Source organism: Caretta caretta, chromosome 18 (assembly GCF_965140235.1).
Source record: "Caretta caretta isolate rCarCar2 chromosome 18, rCarCar1.hap1, whole genome shotgun sequence".
Taxonomy (NCBI): Eukaryota; Metazoa; Chordata; order Testudines; family Cheloniidae; genus Caretta; species Caretta caretta.
In genome coordinates this window covers 1,194,614-1,207,341 of record NC_134223.1, presented here as the reverse complement: position 1 = coordinate 1,207,341, position 12,728 = coordinate 1,194,614, and the positions used below count along the sequence as shown (strand labels likewise).

General features: G+C 57.1%; 1 protein-coding gene across 15 annotated transcripts in view; it reads left to right on the top strand.

Moving 5' to 3' along the window:
- The window catches only part of RAP1GAP (RAP1 GTPase activating protein), a 226,177-nt gene that overhangs the window by 106,007 nt on the left and 107,442 nt on the right, over positions 1–12,728 (top strand). The window contains exon 3 of one of the 15 annotated variants that reach the window (XM_048825426.2): positions 8,775–8,799. The exons of the other annotated variants lie outside the window; for them this stretch is intronic. The gene's annotated coding sequence lies outside the window, so the exon portion shown is untranslated. The remainder of the gene's footprint in view (positions 1–8,774; positions 8,800–12,728) is intronic. 15 annotated transcript variants of the gene reach the window in all.

Below are 12,728 nucleotides of genomic sequence, written 5' to 3'. Positions count from 1 at the left end.
GCCCTGCACCCCCACTTCCTGTGATTCACTGGGACTCTCCGCCAGCCAGTAACACCGAAGGTTTATTAGACGACAGGAACATAGTTCCAAGCAGGGCTTGTAGGTACAACCAATACCCCTCAGCCAGGTCCCTCTGGGGGGCAAGGAGCTTAGACCCCAGACTTGGGGTTCCCTGCATCTTCCCAGCCAGCCCAAAACCCCTCCAGGAGGCTCTTTCCCCCTCCCCCCAGCTCCTCCTCCAGCCTTTGTCCAGTTTCCAGGCAAAGGTGTTACCAGGCCCCACCCCCCTCCTGGCTCAGGTTACAGGCTCATCCCCAGTTCACCCATCCCCAGTGTAGACAGTCCCAGTAGAACTCAACGCCATTCCCCGGTCAATCCTCCCCGCTCCCTGCTGCATCACACAGTCTACAGGCCTAGTGCCAGGCCAGGGCAGGCATCACGTCGGGGAGCTCTCCTGCCAGCTCCTCTGCCTTCAACCCAGCGCAGGGAGCGGGCTCTGACTGGGCAGCACGAGAGCGGACCCAGCCCCATCAGCCTCCAGGCTGCCAACTCCGAGCGGGCAGGGCCGCAGTGGGGGCCTCTGAGAAAGCAGCTGGCCTCAGTGCGATTCCTGCCAGCCCTGTGTTTTCTTATCCCTTTTGCGTCTGGTACCTAGATCCACAATGAGGGAGGGAGATGGCTGGCAGGTGCATTACACAAGCAAGGAAGTGCATGTTCATGGGTATATTTGTGTAGGGAGTTGTGGGGGGGGGGGGCTCTGGGTGTGTGTGTAGGGGGCTCTGGGTGTGTGTGTAGGGGGTGCTGTGTGTGTGCAGGGCTGTGGGGGGGCTCTGGGTGTGTGTGTAGGGGTGCAGGGTGTGTGTGTGTAGGGGGTGCTGTATGTCAGGGGGTGTGGGAGGGCTGTGTGTATGCAGGGCTGGGGGGGTGTGATGAAGCGGGACTGTTCTTAATGTTTCCTCTGAATAGTGTGGGGGTGCCTCAGTTTCCCCTAGGCAGTTCTTAAGTCTCTAGGTGGTGAGATAAGGGTGTATGATTGTTGCAGAGCCCTAGAGGGCAGGTGTGTGCAGGGGTCTGGACACAGAGAATGGCCGACACCCTGTTTCCTGGCAACTGATGGCCTGGGCCCTTCCCCCCTGCAAGGTGAGAGCTAAAGGGTTGGAGAACAAAGGAATCCGGTGACCTCCTGGCCCAGAAAAGGGACAAAGCCCAGAGGAGGAGGGTCTGGAGAGGGTTTCAGTTTGGGGCTGGCTGGGGACATGGAGTGAAGGGCAGAAGTGGTTGTCTGGCTCACTGCCCCCCCAAAATGGACCCAGCTGAGGGATCCTGTTCTCTGCGCCTAAAAGCTCTGTTTTAGACCGTTTTCCTGTCGTCTAATAAACCTCTGTTTTACTGGCTGGCTGAGAGTCATGTCTGACTGCGGAGTTGGGGTGCAGGACCCTCTGGCTTCCCCAGGACCCCACCTGGATGGATTGGCTGTGGGAAGCACACGGAGGGGCAGAGGATGCCGAATGCTCCGAGGTCAGACCCAGGAAGGTGGAAGCCATGTAAGCTGTGTGTCCTGAAGACAGGCTGCTCCCAGAAAGGAGACTTCCCCAGAGTCCTGACAGGCTTCATAGGGAGCAGTTCCAGAGCATCGCCCGGGAACTCCGTGACAAACTGGTGGCAGAGGTGGGATGTACTGCACCCCACGGATGGCGCTTCCTGCAGTAAGTGACTGGGGAGCAGTAAAACGAAGGGGGATTGATGAGGACCAGGCGTGCTGAAGGCTCAGAGAGGAGCGGTTTCGGGGGGCGGTTAACCCCTGGGAGTGTGTGACCAGCGAGAAGGACTGTGCAGTAATGGGGTCCCCCTGGGGACTGCGATGAGCAGGCTCAGGGGTGGAGGAGCCTGTGGCTTGGCCCTGGGAGAGAGAAGGAGTTTTGCAGTAACAGGGTTCCCCTGGGGATTGCAGCGAGCAGTTCAAGGGGCGGAGGAGTCTGCAGCTCGACCCTGGCAAAGAGGTGGTGACCTGGAGAAGGGCTGGCACACTAGGGGTTCTCCCTGGAAACCGTGGGGAGCTGAGAGCACAAAGGCCTCTGAGTCCACAACACCTTGGGAAGAGCGGAGTGATGGCCTGTCACCATCTCCTTAAGAAGGCCATTGTAACCCTGTGCAGAAAGAGAGGGTTGAGCATTGGAAAGTTCACCAAAGCAGAGTTAATCGTGCAGCTGGAGGAGGATGACCGCTCTAAGGAACTGATTCCTGACCCCAAATGGGGCTATAGCAGGATCTGGGAGTAGCTGGAGTGGTAGCCAGGCACCCCCAAGACTCCTGTCCCCGACCAGACGAGGGTCTTCACGATCAGGTTCCCCATCGGGGGATCAGAGACGGATTGGATTGGAGCTGAGCCCGAGAGAGCAAGAGGACTGTGAGAGACAGCGAGAGCCTGAGAAAGAGCTGCAGAAGCAGCAGCAGCATGAACTGGCAGTGGGGGAGCGGAGAGCCCTAGGAGACCTCCCAGGGGTGAGTGGGGATAGACCCCGGGGGGCCAGTTCCACAGGGAACCTCGAGACTAAATTGCCCTGGTTAAGGAGGGGGGCATGTGGATGCCCACCTGTCACGGAGTCCCTGGGCGATGCTCTGGAACTGCTCCCCATGAAGCCAGTCAGGACTCTGGGGCAGTCGCCTTTCTGTGAGCAGCCTGTCTTCAGGACACGCAGCTCACTCAGCTTCCACCTTTCTGGGTCTGATCTCGGAGCATTCAGCATCCTCTGCCCCTCCGTGCGCTTCCCACAGCGAGTCCGCTCAGGCGGGGCTCCTGGGGAAGCCAGAGGGTCCTGCACCCCAACTTCGCAGTCAGACGTGACTCTCAGCCAGCCAGTAAAACAGAAGGTTTATTAGACGACAGGAACATGGTCTAACACAGAGCTTGCAGGTGCAGAGAACGGGACCCCTCAGCTGGGTCCATTTTGGGGGGCAGTGAGCCAGACAACCACGTCTGCACTTCACTCCATGTCCCAGCCAGCCCCAAACTGAAACTCCCTCCAGCCCCCCCTCCTCTGGGCTTTGTTCCTTTCCCGGGCCAGGTGGTCACCTGATTCCTTTGTTCTCCAACCCTTCAGCTCTCACCTTGCAGGGGGGGAAGGGCCCAGGCCATCAGTTGCCAGGAAACAGGGTGTCGGCCATTCTCTGTGTCCAGACTCCTGCACACACCTGCCCTCTAGGGCTCTGCAATGATCATACACCCTTACTCCACCCCCTAGAGACTTAAGAACTGCCTAGGGGAAACTGAGGCACCCCCACACTATTCAGAGGAAACATTGAGAACAGTCCCACTTCGTCACACCACCTCACTGCCTTTGAGCAGGCTGGAAATTTGAACCAGGGGGACCCTGCGGAAAAGCCCCGGTGTCTAGCTCCCTTGCTGGGTCCCAAGGCCATAGACTCCGTCAGCCCGATGGGTGGGGAGGTGGACAAGCTCCCACTCCTGACCCCAACCTATATGTCTGTGTGGAGTTTCCTGGGGCCAGGCCCCTCGACCCCCAGTGGGAGCGGAAGGTGATGGTCAATGGGGAGACATTCCTGGGGTGGCGAGATCCTGGGCCAGAGAGAACTGGTGTCAGGCCCTGGGGGGTGCAGCCTCAGATGCTGAGGGCCTGTGTGAGCTGGGTGAGGGTCCCAGGGATGAAGCCCCTCGCCCTCCCTATGGCCCAGATCCCTGTGCAGACCCAGGAGTGGTCGGGTTGGCTGGCTGTTGGGGTGCTCCAGGACACCAGCTGCGAAACCCTGTTATGGGGTGACTGTGTCTCTTTGGGACAGGATCCAGGCCCTGCTCCTGTAACTGCCAAGGGTTTGAATTTGAATCCAGGGAACCAATCGGTGGAGAGGGAAATGGTCAGTGAAAATGCAGATGACCTGGCTGGCAGTAGGGAGGAGCAGCTAGGCTCAGGATATCTGCCTGCCTGTAACCAGAGCCCTGGGGCTGGGTGGGACAGAGAGATGCTCCCCACCCCCCTTGCACACCGGAGAAGGGGCTCACGCTGGCTCTGATGCTGTGAGGAAAGCAGCGAGCTCACTGCCTACCCCCACTGGGACAGCAAGGGCAGCGCTGAGCATGGGGGGAGCTGAGACCCCAGCTGAGTGGGGGGAGACCCAGGCAGGGCAGGGGATCTGTGGGGAGTGGCAAGGTGCTCAGTAAGGAGAGTCTGGATGAGCCTAGGCAGCCTTGTGAGCTGATGGCTGTGTCTAGGAAGGCGAGGAGAGTGGAAGCTGAGTGTCTCTGGACCTTACCTGTTAGCTGGGTGGAGAATTGGGACAGGGAAGGAAACGTGCCTGTGTCTGTCAGGGGTATTGACTTGCCTGTGGAGGGAGCTACCCTGGTCTCCAAGCAGTTGTCTGTGACTAGCCTTGTGTGCTGGGACCAGGGGAATGAGACCCCAAGCTGTGGGTCTGGGAAAGGAGAAAGTGTGTCCGGCTCTTCTTTGTCTGTGGAGCAGACAGAAGGGGCTTTTCAACCTGTGATGGCTGAGGGTCGTGCAGTTGTCCCAGAGCTGGTTCTGGATTCAGCTAAAGCCCAGGAAGGGAAGGGTCCTAAGTTTGTGTCTGCTCGGGAGAATGGCCCTGTAACTAGGTCGCATCCAGTTAGGGTCTATGTAAAATCCCAGAGACCAGACAATTCTGGTGCTTGTATTTTGCCTGTTGCTAGTGTGTTGTTGGAAAGGGTGAAGCAACTCTGTCTAATCAGGGTGAGATCCTAGCTGGGGCACAAGGAGAGCATGAAGGTGATGTGATTGTGTTACCTACTGAGGGTGTGGAAACCTGTAGCAAGAAGGAAAATATTCCTGAACTTGTGTGTGGCAAAGGGAAGGAGAATGCTTCTGACCTTTTATCTAGGAAGTCTGTAAGTTTGCCTGAAACGGGATTGTGTCGGAATCCGCCGGATGGGCCAGAGGTAATTCTGGATGTAAGGGAGACCCAGAAAGAGTCTGTTGTTGCTCAGGAAAGTGTTCCTCTAGAGCAAGCCCTAGGTGAAGAGGGTAAGGGAAGAATTTCTGTGAAGGGTGAATTGTTGCATAGAAAAGCCCTAGGGAAAGGAATCCTCATGGAGTCTTTGCAAGCAGTTTGCTGCAACTGAAGGGTGTGAAAGTGGTTTAATCAAGGAAAAAGAAAAGGAGGACTTGTGGCACCTTAGAGACTAACCAATTTATTTGAGCATAAGCTTGCATCCAATGAAGTGAGCTGTAGCTCACAAAAGCTTATGCTCAAATAAATTGGTTAGTCTCTAAGGTGCCACAATTACTCCTTTTCTTTTTGCAAATACAGACTAACATGGCTGCTACTCTGAAATTAATCAAGGAAGTTTCAGTTCCTAACAGCCAGAAATTTTCTGTTGTGAATGGATCCACCGACTTTCCTGTTGAAAGATCCAGTGTGGATAGCTTTGAGAAGGTCTCAGATGAAGTGAAAGCTGTTAAGGAAGTTAAACAGTCCGATAACCCAGTGGCTGTGTTTGGCCCGCTTGTTGGGGAGACAAGGTTGTGGAGAAAGGGATGTCTCCATGCTAGTTCTGTAAGTGAACAGTATGTGGCCCAGGTCAAGATGGGGGCTCTTAACCAAGAGAGCCCGAATTGCAGCCCTCCAGACTGGAGCCCTGGGAGAAGACCCAACCCCAGTTTGACCCCCGGGGGTTTTGGGATGGCAAAAGGGCACGGGCCGCATAAACCTTCCCACATGCGGCATGCGAGTGCTATCGACCACCCCCGACCTATGGGAGGGCATGAAACTGGAAGGGCCTGGTGTAACTCCCACCAAGGAATGGGAGAGATGCTGGGGCATTCATGGGAACGTTGGTGGCTTCGAACTTCCTCAGGTCACTGGCTAAAGTGACCCCGCTCAGTTCGGTCTCGAAGGCAGGAGAGATGTGACGAAGTGGGACGGTTCTTAATGTTTCCTCTGAATAGTGTGGGGATGCCTCAGTTTCCCCTATGCAGTTCTTAAGTATCTAGGTGGTGGGTGTCATGGAGTCCCTGGGCGATGCTCTGGAACTGCTCCCCATGAAGCCAGTCAGGACTCTGGGGAAGTCTCCTTTCTGTGAGCAGCCTGTCTTCAGGACACACAGCTCACACAGCTTCCACCTTCCTGGGTCTGACCTTGGAGCATTCAGCATCCTCTGCCCCTCCGTGCACTTCCCACAGCGAGTCCGCCCAGGCGGGGTCCTGGGGAAGCCAGAGGGTCCTGCCCCCCAACTCTGCAGTCAGACGTGACTCTCAGCCAGCCAGTAAAATAGAGGTTTATTAGACGACAGGAACATGGTCTAAAACAGAGCTTGTAGGTGCAGAGAACCGGACCCCTCAGCTGGGTCCATTTTGGGGGGCAGTGAGCCAGACAACCACTTCTGCACTTCACTCCATGTCCCAGCCAGCCCCAAACTGAAACTCTCTCCAGCCCCTCCTCCTCTGGGCTTTGTCCCTTTCCTGGGCCAGGAGGTCACCGGATTCCTTTGTTCTCCAACCCTTTAGCTCTCACCTTGCAGGGGGGAAGGGCCCAGGCCATCAGTTGCCAGGAAACAGGGTGTCGGCCATTCTCTGTGTCCAGACCCCTGCACACACCTGCCCTCTAGGGCTCTGCAATGATCATACACCCTTATCCCACCACCTAGAGACTTAAGAACTGCCTAGGGGAAACTGAGGCACCCCCACACTATTCAGAGGAAACATTAAGAACAGTCCCACTTCGTCACAGTGGGATAAGGGTGCGTAATCCTTGCAGAGCCCTAGAGGGCAGGTGTGTGCAGGGGTCTGGACACAGAGAATGGCCGACACCCTGTTTCCTGGCCACTGATGGCCTGGGCCCTTCCCCCCTGCAAGGTGAGAGCTAAAGGGTTGGAGAACAAAGGAATCCGGTGCCCTCCTGGCCCAGGAAAGGGACAAAGCCCAGAGGAGGAGGGTCTGGAGAGGGTTTCAGTTTGGGGCTGGCTGGGGACATGGAATGAAGGGCAGAAGTGGTTGTCTGGCTCACGGCCCCCCAAAATGGACCCAGCTGAGGGGTCCTGTTCTCTGCACCTACAAGCTCTGTTTTAGACCATGTTCCTGTCTGTGAGGATGTGACGCAGCAGGGAGGGGGGAGTGTTGACCTGGGAATGTGCCCTGGGGATGGGAGACCTGAGAGCCTGTCACCTGAGCCAGGAGGGGGACGGGGAGGTGACACCTCTGCCCAGGAATGTGGATGGAGGCTGCAGCAGGGAACCTGCTGGGGGGGTTTAGTTTCAGTTTGGGGCTGGGTGGAGGAACGCAGGGAACCCCAGGGCTGGGGTCTAAGCTCCCTGCCCCCCAGAAGGACTTGACTGAGGGGTCCTGGGTGTACCCACAAGCTCTGTTTTGGACTGTGTTCCTGTTGTCCAATAAACCTTCCGTTTTACTGGCTGGCTGAGAGTCTCAGTGAATCCCAGGACGAGGGGTGCAGGGCCTGGACTCCCCCACACTCCGTGACACTGTCGTCTAATAAACCTTCTGTTTTACTGGCTGGCTGAGAGTCACATCTGACTGCAGAGTTGGGGGGCAGGACCCTCTGGCTGCCCCAGGACCCCGCCTGGGCGGACTCACTGTGGGAAGCACATGGAGGGGCAGAGGATGCTGAAGGCTCCAAGGTCAGGCCCAGGAGGGTGGAAGCCAGGTGAGCTGTGTGTCCTGCAGACAGGCTGCTCCCAGAGAGGAGACTTCCCCAGAGTCCTAACTGGCTTCATGGGGAGCAGTTCCAGAGCATCGCCCAGGGACTCCGTGACAGGGGTCTCTTGGTGTGTGCGTGTAGGGGGTGCAGGGTGTGTGTGTATGGAGCCGTGGGGGCGGCTCTGTGGGTGTGTGGGGCACTCCATCCCCAGGAAGGGCTGCAGCAGGACCCCGGCGGGTCACCCCTGTCTTCCTAGCACTGCTTTCTCCACAGCTCACAGCCTGGACCTTCAACCATGTCAAACCAAGTGGGCTGGAGGCCACGGAAAGAGGGTGGCTGAATCCTGGCTCAGCCATGGGCGTCCCTTTCTCTGTAGAGTCTGGAGTGGGTAGTGCAGGGCTAGGCTGCAGTGGTACTGTCTTGGGGTGTACGAGCAGAGCGAGGCCTGTGCGTAGGGCTGCTGCTTAGAAAAGGCAGCAAAGTGTGTAGTGGCCCCTCTGTGTGGGACTGATTGGGGGCTGGCCAGGATCCCAGACCCCCCGCCCCCATCCTTTGCGGTGGGACTGGCATTGCACTCAGGCCAGAACCCAACAGCGGAGAGGAGGGGGTTGGACTGTTCTGTTTTTATAATGGTGGTGTAATGTTTGCAGGCTCTGCTCACGGGGCTGTGTTGTGACTTTGCTTTGCATTACTTTGTGGCTTAGTGCAGGTCTGAGTTGCACAGTTGTACTGACCTGTGTTGCTGTTCTGTTGCTGTGTTGTGCTGGTTTTTTGTCCCTGTGCTGTGTTTCAGTGTTGCGATGCAGTGCTGTACTGGTGTTCTGTTCTGTGCTATGCTGGATGGGGTTGTGTTGTGCTGTGTGCTGGTGTTGTGGTTCTCTGTTAGATTGGGGTTTTGTTGTGTTATGGTGCTGTGGGGTTGTGTTGGATGGGGTTGTGTTGTGGTTCTGTCTTCTGGCTCTGGGTGGGGTTGTGTGGTGGTTCTGTGTTAGACGGGTTATGTTATGCTGTGTTGTGGCTCTGCTCTGTTGTGTTGTGCTGTGTTATGGCGTTGTGGCTCTGTGCTGGGTGGGGTCGTGTTGCTGTGATGTTGTGCTGTAATAATTCAGACTGTCTCCTCCCCTTGGCAGGCCCAGTCCGATGGAGAATTGCTTTGTAAGTGCATTTTCCTACCCGTTTGCTCTGTGCATTTTCCTACCTGTTTGCTCCGGAACTTTACTTGTGTCTGGGAGCCCATCTGTGTGCCCAGCAGCCAGAGAGCTCCCTGGTCAGGCAGGCGGGCAGAGAGAGCTCCCCGGGCGGGCAGGCAGAGAGCTCCCAGGTGGGCGGGCAGCGAGCTCCCCGGGTGAACGGGTAGCTGGGCAGAGCGCTCCCCGGGTGGGCGTGCAGATGAGCAGAGGGCCCCCTGGGCAGGGCAGGCAGGTGGGCAGAGCGCCCCCTGGGCAGGCGGGCAGGTGGGCAGAGAGCTCCCTGTGTGGGCAGGTGGGCAGAGCGCTCCCCGGTCAGACAGGCAGGCAGGCAGAGAGCTCCCTGGTCAGGCAGGCAGGCAGGCAGAGAGCTCCCTGGTCAGGCGGGCAGGTGGGCAGAGAGCTCCCCGGGCAGGTGGGCAGGTGGGCAGAGCACTCCCTGGTCAGGCGGGCAGGCAGGCAGAGAGCTCTCTGGGCGGGCGGGTGGAGCACTCCCTGGATGAGCAGCAGGGAGCCAAACACTGCAGACCTTAGCTACTGCATCAGCAAAGCTTTCCCTGATGGAGCAGTGAGACACTCCTGGCTGCCTGGGGAGTGCAGCTGCAGGGCAGGTCGTGTCCCTGATCGGCCCAGGGAAGCCGTGTGGGGGAGGAGAAAGGCACAGAGTGACCCAGATGCATCTGAATGTATCAGAAACAGCCCTCCCTCTGCACTCCCCTCCCTCCCTCCCTGGGAACTGCAGCAGCCAGGGCACCTGCTGGCATCAGTCCCCACCGTGGGTTCTGCACTCCAGAGTCAGAGTCAAAGGCCCACCAGGGCCTCCAGCTCCCACTGGGAGTCTGGGGGCCTGACTGCCAGGATGGATGTGAGGGGAAATGGGCTTGGTGAGATCTCTATGTCCACATGGTGCAAAACCACATGTGCTGGATTGCTGTTTGGGACAGGTCCAGCACTGGACTAGTGGGGGCTGCAGGTCAGGAGTGAGAGGCATCGAAGAGCTGAGCCGAGTTGTGGGAAGCTTGCCCATTTTCTGCCTTGCTGGGCCAGCTCAAGCCCAGCCTAGGAATCATAGAATATCAGGGTTGGAAGGGACCTCAGGAGGTCATCTAGTCCAACCCCCTGCTCAAAGGAGGACCAATCCCTAATTTTTGCCCCAGATCCCTAAATGGCCCCCCCCAAGGATTGAACTCACAATCCTTGGGTTTAGCAGGCCAATGCTCAAACCACTGAGCTATCCCCCACCTCCTTTATGTGGTTAGGCCCAGATTGCAAATCCCTCATGTCTGGTCAGGCAGGCAAGCGTGGCAGCCATTGGGACTATACTGGGCACCTCTGACTGAGCAGCTCCCCTGAGGGCATCGTCCCGCCATGGATAAACCCTCCTCTTCCTCCTAGCAGGGAGCAGGGACCTGCGGTGCGTCTGGGTTTGGCTGTGGGTGCCGAGCTCGCACCACATTGATCCTTTGGCAGAGAGTGACATGGGGCACCCCCCCAGGGGTGTTCTGGGGATCCCCCACATATTATGGGGAAACCTCTAATATGTGGGGGCCTTGCCAGCTCATTCTGATGCCCCCCACTTCTCCCGGGCCTGGCAGCCTCATTCCCAGCAGTGCCTGCCGGGTGCCATGGAGATAGGTGTGGGTACGAGGGACACAAACCAACCCCTGCCACAGCTCTGGTTCCTTCCAGGGTTTGAAGGGGCATGGCTCAGTGGCCTCAGAACAGCTAGATTCTAGCCTTGCCACTGTCACTGTGGGCCCCTCCAATGCCTCTGTTTCCCCACCTGTAGTATGGGGTGCTGTGAGCAGAGAGCTGCCCCACAAAGCTAGTTGATGTTTCCAAAGGGCGTTGAAGCTGAGCTGGTGCCTTGTGGGACGTGATACCCACCAGTGCCAGGCTGGAGAAGCTGATTGAACCCAGGGCTGGATCCCCAGATGCCGATGTCAGTCCCACACCTCCAGATTGATCCTGCTCCCAGACAGACGCTGGCCAGTGATTTACTGTGTGGCTGCCTTCTGCTTGGATCTAAGCAGACTTGGTGCCACAGATTGCTGCGGTGACAGCCAGCCCCCGCGGGAGCATCCCCCAAACTTGCCCTACAGAAGGGTGGTGCCTGGGTCTCCCTCTGACAGCCCTGGGGGAGGCTTTCTTAGATCACAGAGCCCAGCTGGTGTGCTGAGCCCTGGGGAGAGGTACCTGGTGTGCCATGGCTCTGGGCTCTGCGAGGGGTGTAGGAGGGGCTTGCCCAGCTGTGCCGTAGCTCTGGGCCTTGGGGGAGGGGTGGCCAGTGTGCTGTGGCTCTGGGCCTTGAAAGTAGGGTTGCCAATTGTGGTTGGATGTATTCCTGGTGGTTTCATCACATGGCATATTCTTTAATTAAAGATTTATCTTTAATTCCTGGAGACTCCAGGGCAATCCTGGAGAATTGGCAACCCTGACTATGAGGGGGGGTGCCTGGTGTGCCGTCTGTGACAAGTCCGTCCCCCCCCCCCCCCCCCCCCGGGATGCCACCTGGAACTGGGGTACTACTGGGCCCGCTGACCCACCAGCCTGGGCTCCCTTTGCACTCTACTGGTGTGACAAGTTGCAAAGTCCTCCAAGCTTGCACTTTCACCATCATTCACACAGGTAGGGACACACCCAGCTGCAGTCACACGCAGGCTCTCTAGCTACCAACCTCCCAGCTTGAGACCCTAGAGCAGTACGTCCTGCCCTGGTCAAATCTGGCCGTATGTGGGTTATAATATCCAGTCCGCCTCTCCCTCAGTGTGAAGAGGACCATGCACACTTGCGGAAACCAAGCTGAGATTTTCCCCAGACACCTTAGTCAAACATGCACTGGTTTGGATTAAAACATAAAATAAGTTTATTACATACAAAAGATAGACTTTAAGTGATTATAAGGGATAGCAAACAGATCAAAGCAGATTACCTAGTAAATAAACAAAACCACAAACTGAACTTAACACACTAGACAGGTGGGAAATGTATTAGCAAATTCTCACCCTGAGTGATAAACAGGCTGGCAGATTCTTAAGGCACAAGCGGCCTTGGCTTTGCAGCTTGGGTTTCCCAGGTTTTCATACACAGGCTAGAAATCTCTTAGCCTGAGACCATCACTTCCCCCAGTTCAGTCTTTGTTCCTCAGGTGTTTCCAGGTGAGGTGTTGTAGGGAGAGTGAGGTCCCCCCAGGATGTCATTGTCCCCCTTTTATATCTTCTTCCAACTTGCTGGAAAGCTCCTTTGCTGTGACCTGCATCAAACAGTTCCCATTGGGCAGTGCTGTCTCTGAGAGGTTTCTATTGTCCACAGTTCCTGGGGTAACCCTGGTGCTTGTGCATTTCCTCCATGAGCCATTCACACTGTTTGGCTTTTTACTGTTGAACCCGAAAGGCGGCTTGTGGGTGCATTCAATGTCACAACATGTTTCAGTGACACATACGTAGCCCAACTTCATAACGTCACACACGACGGTAGCACGTACAATCCAACGAGATGTGACTGTCTAGCAGAGCAAGACTTTTAGAATGACACCTCACAAGGAGCACTTTGTACAAAACATATCCTAGTTACATGACAGTGGTGAATATTGGGGTGCCAGGGTGTCACACTGCACACACTGCAAGGGATGTGGGGGGTGCCTGGTGTGCTCTGGTTCTAGGCCCTGTGAGGGTTGGGGGAGGGGAGTGCCATGACTCTGAGCCCTCGGGTCGGGACTCCCAGCATGCCGTGGGTCTGGGCCCTGGGGGAGGGTGGCAGGGCAGTGGGTGCCCAGAGTCCCTGCTGGCGCTGCACACTGGGGGCCCTGTTGAGGATCTTGGTGACTCTCCTGGCCGGGCCCAATCCTGTGAGTCACTCCCCAGCCTTGGCGCGCGCCCATGGAGCCAGCCACAGGTG